At 38.3% G+C, this 9938-nt stretch overlaps 1 non-coding gene across 1 annotated transcript; it reads left to right on the plus strand.

The window, feature by feature from the left end:
• Positions 1-760: 760 nt before the first annotated feature.
• Positions 761-868, plus strand: LOC148553203 (small nucleolar RNA R71). Its single transcript, XR_015892669.1, has one exon. It is a non-coding gene; the product is annotated as a small nucleolar RNA R71 (small nucleolar RNA).
• The last annotated feature ends 9070 nt before the right edge of the window (positions 869-9938 follow it).

A 9938-nucleotide genomic window follows, 5' to 3' on the forward strand; every position in this document is an offset into this window, starting at 1 on the left:
TGGTCAAATCAATGTCCTTGCACTCTCTCTTTGGATTTTCTTCTGTATTGCTTGGGAGAGTACTAAGAGGAATTTCAGTGAGCCTTTTACTCAGCTGGCCCACTTGTGCCTCCAAATTTCTAATGGAGGATCTTGTTTCATTCATGAAACTTAAAGTGGCCTTAGATAGATCAGAGACTATATTTGCTAAGCTAGATAAATTCTGCTAAGAATTCTCTGTCTGTTGCTAAGTGGATGATGGAAAAGGCTTGCTATTGCTAAACCTGTTTCTTCCACCATTATTAAAGGCTTGTTGAGGCTTTTGTTGATCCTTCCATGAGAAATTTGGATGATTTCTCCATGAGGGATTATAGGTGTTTCCATAGGGTTCACCCATGTAATTCACCTCTGCTATTGCAGGGTTCTCAGGATCATAAGCTTCTTCTTCAGAAGATGCCTCTTTAGTACTGTTGGATGATTCCTTCAATCCATTCAGACTCTGAGAGATCATATTGACTTGCTGAGTCAATATTTTATTCTAAGCAAATATGGCATTCAGAGTATTAATTTCAAGAACTTCCTTCCTCATAGGCGTCCCATTACTCATAGGATTCCTTTCAAAAGTGTACATGAACTGGTTATTTGTAACCATGTCAATGAGTTCTTGAGCTTCTGCAGGCGTTTTCTTTAGGTGAATGGATCCACCTGCAGAATGGTCCAATGACATTTTAGATAATTCAGACAGACCATCATAGAATATATCTAGGATGGTCCATTCTGAAAGCATGTCAGAAGGACACTTTTTGGTCAGTTCCTTGTATCTCTCCCAAGCTTCATAGAGGGACTCACCTTCTTTCTGTTTGAAGGTTTGAACATCCACTCTAAGCTTACTAAGCTTTTGAGGAGGAAAGAACTTGGCTAAGAAAGCCGTGACCAGCTTATCCCAAGAGTTCATGCTGTCTTTAGGTTGAGAGTCCAACCATATTCTAGCTCTGTCTCTTACAGCAAACGGGAAAAGCATAAGCCTGTAGACCTCAAGATCAACCCCATTGGTCTTAACAGTATCACAGATTTGCAAGAATTCAGTTAAGAACTGAAAAGGATCTTCTGATGGGAGTCCATAAAACTTGCAGTTCTGTTGCATCAGAGAAACTAATTGAGGTTTTAGCTCAAAATTGTTTGCTCCAATGGCAGGGATTGATATGCTTCTTCCATGTAAATTGGAATTTGGTGCAGTAAAGTCACCAAGCATCTTCCTTGCATTGTTATTATTTTCAGCCATGTCTCCTTCTTTTTCGAAAATTTCTGTCAGATTTTCTCCAGAGAGTTGTGCTTTAGCTTCCCTTAGCTTCCTCTTTAGAGTCCTTTCAGGTTCAGGATCAGCTTCAACAAGAATGTTCTTATCCTTGTTCCTGCTCATATGAAAAAGAAGAAAACAGAAAAGAAAATATGAAATCCTCTATGTCACAGTATAGAGATTCCTTATGTAAGTATAAGAAGAGAAGAATAAAAGAAGGGGAAGAGAAAAACTCGAACACAGAGAGGAAGATGGTGTTCGAATTTTGGGTGGAAGAGAAGTATTAGTAGATGAATAGTTAAATAGAAGGAGATAAGAGATGAGAGAATTCAAAAATTAAATAAATTAAAATAAAAATATTTTTGTTTTTAATTTGAATTTAAAATAAAAATTCAAAAATTTAAAAAGAAAAATAAAATTAAATCAAATTAAAATTTAAAATAAATAGTTAATTAAAAAGAAATTTTGAAAAAGAGGGAAGGTGATTTTCAAAAATTAGAGAGAGAGAGTTAGTTAGGTAGTTTTGAAAAAGATATGATTGAAACAAAAAGATAGGATTAGTTGGAAAGGATTTGAAATTTAATTTTGAAAAGATAAGAAGTTAGAAAAGATTTTGAAATTAATTTTGAAAAAGATATGATTGAAACTTAAATTGAAAAAGATTTGAAAAAGAAATTTAAAAAGATATGATTTTAAAATTTAAAGATTGAATCTTTCTTAATAGGCAAGTAACAACTTGAAATTTTTGAATCAATCACATTAATTGTTAGTAAAGGTTTTGAAATTATGAAATAAAATAAGAAAAAGATTTTAAAAATTGATTTTATAAATTTTCGAAAATCATAAAAGAAAAATGAAAAAGATTTGATTTTTGAAAAAGATTTGAAAAAGATAGAATTTTTAAATTGAAAATTTGATTTGACTCATAAGAAACAACTAAATTTTAAAAATTTTTGAAAAAAGTCAACTCAAATTTTCGAAAATTTATGAGTGAAAAAGGGAAAGATATTTTTTTATTTTTGAATTTTTAATGATGAGAGAGAAAAACAATAAAAAGACTCAATGCATGAAAGTTTTGGATCAAAACAAATGATGCATGCAAGAACACTATGAATGTCAAGATGAACACCAAGAACACTTTGAATGTCAAGATGAACACCAAGAACTTATTTTTGAAAATTTTTAAGAATAGAAAAACATGCAAGACACCAAACTTAGAAATTTTCAATAATTAGGCACTAACAAATTGAAAATGCACATGAAAAACAAGAAAAGATGCAAAACAAGAAAACATGAAGATCAAACAAGAGGATTCATCAAGAACAACTTGAAGATCATGAAGAATGCATGATGAATTTTCGAAAAATGCAAGAAAGAAACAAACATGCAACTGAGACCAAATTTACAATTTGACACTAGACTCAAACAAGAAACATCAAATTATTTTTGATTTTATGATTTTATTATTCTTTTGGTATTTTTCGAAAATTAATTGGAAAAAGAAAATAAGGATTTCAAAATTTTCAATAAGAATTCCAAGAATCTGCAATGTTAGTCTAAAGCTCCGGTCCAGGAATTAGACATGGCTTACTAGCCAGCCAAGCTTTCAGTGAAAGCTCCGGTCCAAAACACTAGACATGGCCAATGGCCAGCCAAGCTTCAGCATACAAATCAGGCATACAACAACTAATACTTCATCCAACTTCATTCTATGCTGATAGGTGGAAGCCCCAGTCCAAATGAATTAGACATGGCTTTACAGCCAGCCAGGCTTCAACATGCTTCATGAACCGCTAGAATTCCTTCTTAAAAATTCTGAAGAACATAAATTAAATTTTTTTTGAAAAACTATTTAAAAATTTTTTTTATATTTTTCAAAAATAAGAAATAAAAGAGCTTAAAAATAAAATAAAATTACATAATCTGAGCAACAAGATGAACCGTCAGTTGTCCAAACTCGAACAATCCCCGGCAACGGCGCCAAAAATTTAGTGCACGAAATTGCGATCATCAACAATGGCGCTAAACACTTGGTGCTCTCAAATGTGAATCACTTTTTGTCACAAATTCGCACAACTAACCAGCAAGTGCGCTGGGTCGTCCAAGTAATAAACCTTACGTGAGTAAGGGTCGATCCCTCGGAGATTGTCGGCTTGAAGCAAGCTATGGTCACCTTGTAAATCTCAGTCAGATGGATTCAAATGGTTATGGTGAATTGATAATAAAAATATAAATGAAATATAAACTAGGATAGAGATACTTATGTAATTCATTGGTGAGAATTTCAGATAAGCGTATAGAGATGCTTTTGTTCCTCCTGAACCTCTGCTTTCCTGCTGTCTTCATCCAATCATTCCTACTCCCTTCCATGGCAAGCTGTATGTAGGGCATCACCGTTGTCAATGGCTACATCCCATCCTCTCTGTGAAAATGGTCCAATGCGCTGTCACTGCATGGCTAATCATCTGTCGGTTCTCGATCATACTGGAATAGGATTTACTATCCTTTTGCGTCTGTCACTACGCCCAGCACTCGCGAGTTTGAAGCTCGTCACAGCCATCCCTTCCCAGATCCTACTCGGAATACCACAGACAAGGTTTAGACTTTTCGGATCTCAGGAATGGCCATCCATGGGTTCTAACTTATACCACGAAGACTCTAATATCTCGGACTCGGTTCCATGTATTAGATATCTAAAAGATACTCATTCTGTCTCGTCTTCATGTAGAACGGAAGTGGTTGTCAGGCACGCGTTCATGGGTGAGAATGGTGATGAGCGTCACATAATCATCACATTCATCATGTTCTTGGGTGCGAATGAATATCTTAGAATAGGAATAAACTTGAATTGAATAGAAAAATAGTAGTACTTTGTATTAATACTCAAGGAGCAGCAGAGCTCCACACCTTAATCTATAGTGTGTAAAAACTCTACCGTTGAAAATACATAAGAACAAAGTCCAGGCATGGCTGAGAGGCCAGCCCCCATGATCTAAGAACTAAACATCCCAAGATGTAAATACAATAGTAAAAAGTTCTATTTATACTAAACTAGTTACTAGGGTTTACAGAAATAAGTAAATGATGCAGAAATCCACTCCCGGGCCCACTTGGTGTGTGCTTGGGCTGAGCATTAAGCTTTCATGTGTAGAGACTCTTTTTGGAGTTAAACACCTGTTTGTAATGTGTTTCTGGCGTTTAACTCTGCTTTGCAACCTGTTTCTGGCGTTTGACTCCAAAATAGGGCAGAAAGCTGGCGTTGAACGCCAGTTTGCGTCATCTAAACTCGAGAAACATATAGACTATTATATATTGCTGGAAAGCCCTAGATGTCTACTTTCCAACGCAATTGAGAGCGCGCCATTTGGAGTTCTGTAGCTCCAGAAAATCTACTTTGAGTGCAGGGAGGTTAGAATCCAACAACATCTGCAGTCCTTCTTCAACCTCTGAATCTGATTTTTGCTCAAGTCCCTCAATTTTAGCCAGAAAATATCTGAAATCATAGAAAAACACACAAACTCATAGTAAAGTCCAGAAATGTGATTTTTATTTAAAAACTAATAAAAATATATTAAAAACTAACTAAATCATACTAAAAACTATGTAAAAACAATGCCAAAAAGCGTATAAATTATCCGCTCATCAAGTTACTAATGTCCAAGTGATTGGTAAATTGATAGCCATTGACTCTAGCTCTCATTAATTCAATTAGTGAATAGCTAGGACTTATGGACTTAGATTAATATAGCTCATTTGACTTTCCTTTACTTGTTAGAGGATGATTTAATGGGATTGATCCTTGCAATTATCATGTTGTGGTTAGTGATAAGGATAGAGATCCTTGACCACCAAACCTTGCCAAGACCGTTTTATCATTTGAATTCCATTGCCATTTACTTTTCATGTTCCTCATTCAAAACCCCAAAACATACAACTCATAACCAATAACAAGAACACTACCCTGCAATTCTTTTGAGAGACGACCCGAGGTTTAAATACTTCGATTATTAGATTTATTAGGGGTTTGTTACTTGTGACAAACAAATTTTTGTGTGAAAGAATTATTGTTGGTTTAGAAACTATACTTGTAACGAGATTTCATTAGTGAAATTCTTTACCATCAATTTCCCGTTCATCATTCACTAAGCACCAAAACAATGCAAGCATATTCAACAGGTGAGTAAGAAAATTCAACACTAATGGAAAAATAGCAAACTTAGAAAAGAAAATAAAAACATGCACAAAGTTAAAATGAAATGAATGAAAGTATGCAAATGCAATAAGTAAAAGAGAATGAAAGAGAATAAGGATGAGAAGGGAGGAGAAGAAAGTGAAAAAGGAAGAGGAAAGAATAATAAATGAGAGGAGAAAGAAGAAAAAAGGAATCGGGGAAGAAAAAGAACGCGTAAGTGTCGTCCATGCGTACGCGTGGATAGCAGGTTGAGAATACGACGCGTAAGCGTCGCTCACGCATACGCATAAAAAGACGAATTGGCTGGGTAACGTGTACGTGTGGGGTGGGTTATGCGCTAGGCACATCACCCGACACCCGCACAGTTCGAGCACAACTCTCAGGAAAAATGTATCAGAGAGTAACATTCAATATGACGCGTGCGCGTGGCCCCTTTTTTTATTTGTTTTTTCTTTTTATTTATTTATTTATTATTTTTTTTAAATAAACTTTTAAGGTACCAAAGTAAAGCCAAATTTTATTAAATAAGTGAAACCATAGCTTAAATGAAATAATCCTAACTAAGAATAAAAATTCAATTTATTACTAATATAAATAAAAGAGAAAATAAGAAGAATTTACCATGGTGGGGTGTCTCCCGCCTAGCACTTTTAGTTAACGTCCTTAAGTTGGACATTTGGTGAGCTCCTTTCCATGGTGGCTTGTGCTTGAACTCATCCAGAAACATCCACCAACGCTTGGACTTCCAATAAGCTCCAACATTTCCAAGTGAATTCACCAAGCCTTGATGAAGTTCTTCACAAGCTTTGAGCTTCCAAAGTTGATCCTCTTGTATGCCGAGATCCCAACCTTGTTTCTACTCCTGTCTCTAAGTTGATCATCATTGTTCCAACCAGGTGGCAAGTAATCTGAATTCTCACTGAGGCATCCCAACAACTTCCTAGACCCAATCAATTGAGAACTATACCAACCATTGCACTTAGACCTTGAGCATCTAACCATAACGAACCTAGGATTGTATTGCCTACCACTAACCATCCCCCTTTTGCTATTACAACCACAAAGAGCTCTAAGTTGTCCATCCGTGTTAAGAAAACTGTATGCAAGTGAGAAATTAAAGCATAAGGGGAAGAGATTTACCCACTTGAATGAAAGAATGTATGGTGATGGCTTCGGGAGAGGTGTCTCCAGTGGCGGCCCTGCCAATGTATGCTTCACTCTCTTGGGCTCCTCTTTGATGATCTCCACCTCTTGACAAGCTTCTTCAACATTAACCTCTTCTTCAAGTCCAATGGGAGAGGATTCAATTGTAGATAAAAAATTATCAATTATTGAATCCATCTCATGATCAACCTCCTCAAAGTCTTCAACCATGATATGCCTTGGAGGTCGTACACCTTCCTCAACATCAAATTCAAACGTCTTGGTAGAAGGCTCTATGACTTGAGTTTTCCATGGAGGTTCCGCGTCTCCTAAGTCTTCAACCACTTCCTCTTCTTTGATAATTTCAGCTTTCTCCACTTGCTCTAGTACAAAATCAAACTCCTTCTTGATGTCTTCCACCGCTTGACAACTTCCTTCAATTCCTACTTTCTTGTTAACTTCTTCCAACTCTTCCTCTTTGATCAAGTCATGTGTTGGAGGGTGTAGACATTCTTCCTCAACATTGCTTTCACATACGATGGAAGAAGTTTCAACAAGGTCTTTAATGTCACTTAGTGTAGAATTGTCTTCAATGATGGAACTTCCGTTTTGTTCAACCTCCCCTAATTCTTTAACTGTTCCTTCATCTTCAAGGGTCTCTACTACCTCCACCTTTTGGGCCTCTTCTTGCTTCTCTCGAAGTATAGATGCGTGAATCCGATCCATTAAGTCCCTAAGACGATCCTTTCTCTCTTGTTCCATGTCAATAGCATAATTGGGATCATGTTGCTCTTGGATTGATGGATATGGGTGTTCTTTCATGGAGTGTGGTGGTGGATGGAGAGATCATTATGTGGATCCACACGGGATATAAGAGCTTGGAGAGTAGAGGTGAGACCAGTGAGAGTAGCGGTAAGTGTGGTTTGAAGCTCTCTTTGCCCTTGGCGAATAACACCAAAGGTATCAACTATGGGAGCTTAGGGTGGATAGGAGGGTTCATTTGTTGGGAGAAAGGGCTCATAATACGAAGGTGGTTCTTCTTGATAAGGGTATGGAGATGGTGTATATTGAGGTAGTGGTTCTTGGGGGTAATTTGGTTGGTATGGTGGATAATGGTTAGTGTTCCGAGGGTTACCTGAAACTGAAGGTCGATCTCGAACGAGATCTTCTGTGCTGGTCGGTGCTGCTGTGTCCGACCTGGTAGAGTTGGAGATGCTGCTGATCCTTGGTCATCAGAGGGTGGTGGTACCTGCAAGAGACTCTGATGCTTAAGTTAGCACGTGCTTTAGGCAGGTTTTTTGTAGACTCAGAGTATGAGTTATACCTGGGTGCTCCAGTGTATTTATAGTAGTGTTGAGTGACCTCCCTTGTGATAAGTTTGTTATCTTATTTTATCTTTTGGTGAGATCATCTATCTTGCCGCCAGCTGCTTTTGAGGTGGGCTGTGTGTTTCTGTCCTGGGCATGTTTTGGGCTTCTGGTGATTTGGCCGAACTCTTTTAGGAAGAGGTCGGTGTCGTCCAACCTTACAAGAGGTCGGTCATTCTTGTCTTCGTCCAATCCGGATCATGTAGCTCGACCCAGGGTATGAACAATGCCCCTGCTTGAGTTCAGACCTTTCCATAAGATCGTGCTTTCTACGCTTCGATTTCTTTGGGGAAGTTGTGCTTAAGCATTTTTGGTTCAATCTGTTCTTTCGTTTGCGAGTTTTATGCTGTGTTTGAAACAGTAGTAGAGAATGACTATTTCTATGCTTCTGAAAGAGGCAACACTAGAGGAGTAATGGAGCTAAACAATGTAGATGCTCTGCTAGCCCAAAACAAGCTCATTACCAAGCAGCTGGCTGACCTCACCAAGAAGATAGAGAGGAACCAAGTAGCAGCAATCACCACTTCATCAACAACCCAAGAAGGAGTTAATGAAGAAGCGGAGGGTAGTCAGGAGCAAGCCAACTACATTGGGAATTCACCTAGGCAAAACCGTGATCCACACTCCAAGACCTACAACCTTGGATGGAGGAATCACCCAAACTTTGGGTGGAGAAATCAACAAGACCAAGGCCCAGATCAAAGACCTTCAAATCCCAACAACAATGCAGCCCACCAACATTTCACATCTAGACCATATCAGCACCCACATAACCAACCCTCTCAACACCTTTACCAAGGCCAAAATAACCCTCCTCATCCTTCCACCTCTAATCCCAATCTACCATCATTTGATGACAGACTCTTAAGGATTGAGAATCTACTTGAAGGCATAGGCAAAGAGATTCAAGACAGTAAATCATTCCGAGAAGAAGTGATGCCCAATATGCAGAATTAGGATGCTGCCTTCAAGAAACTTGAGACACAAATTGGCTACTTGTTCAAGCAAATCCCCAGCCACGACCTTCGCCGCAACACTACTTCAACCCAAAGGGAGGAATGTCAGGCTATCACCCTTTGGAGTGGGAAGGAACTGAAGGAAACCCCCCAGAAACCACAAGAAAACGACTCAAATAAAGAGGAAGAAGAGCAGGATGAAGCTCGAGTTCCCACTTTGAGTTCATTAAAAGGGGAAGGAGTGCTGAAGCCAGATGGCCCAAGAGTCCCATACCCTCAGCAATTAAAGAAGAAGGGGGACGACAACCAGTTTTTGAGATTTTTGGAAATCTTCAAGAAACTGCAAATCAACATACCCTTTGCTGAAGCCATAGAACAAATGCCACTCTACGCCAAGTTCTTAAAGGAGCTCATGACTAAGAAAAGAAGCTAGAAGAACAACGAGACTGTGATATTAACAGAAGAATGTAGTGCTATCATTCAGCACAAACTGCCCCAGAAATTGAAGGATCCCAGGAGTTTTCAGATTCCTTGTATTATAGGGGAAATCACAGTGGAGAAGGCTCTTTGTGACTTAGGAGCCAGCATCAATTTGATGTCAGTGGCTATGATAAGGAAGATGAAAATCGAGGAGGCTAAACCAACAAAAATGGCCTTACAACTGGCAGACCGATCGTTCAAATTCCCTCATGGCGTAGTAGAGGATCTGCTGGTAAAAGTGGGAGACTTCATATTCCCGGTAGATTTTGTAGTACTGGACATGCAGGAGGAAGCCAAGACCTCCATCATCCTGGGAAGGCCATTCTTGGCCACAGCTGGAGCTGTCATTGATGTCCAAAAAGGTGATCTCACCCTGAGATTACACAATGAAAAGATGACATTCAATGTGTTCAAGGCGATGAATTACCCACCAGAATAATTGGGGGAATGTATGAGGTTGGACTCACTTGAAGAGGAAGCGCAGGAGAATTTTGAAGAAGAAGAGCCCGAAAGGTTAATAGAGG

The sequence above is a fragment of the Arachis ipaensis genome, chromosome B7 (genome assembly GCF_059453495.1).
Source record: "Arachis ipaensis isolate K30076 ecotype BB chromosome B7, ASM5945349v1, whole genome shotgun sequence".
Taxonomy (NCBI): domain Eukaryota; kingdom Viridiplantae; phylum Streptophyta; class Magnoliopsida; order Fabales; family Fabaceae; genus Arachis; species Arachis ipaensis.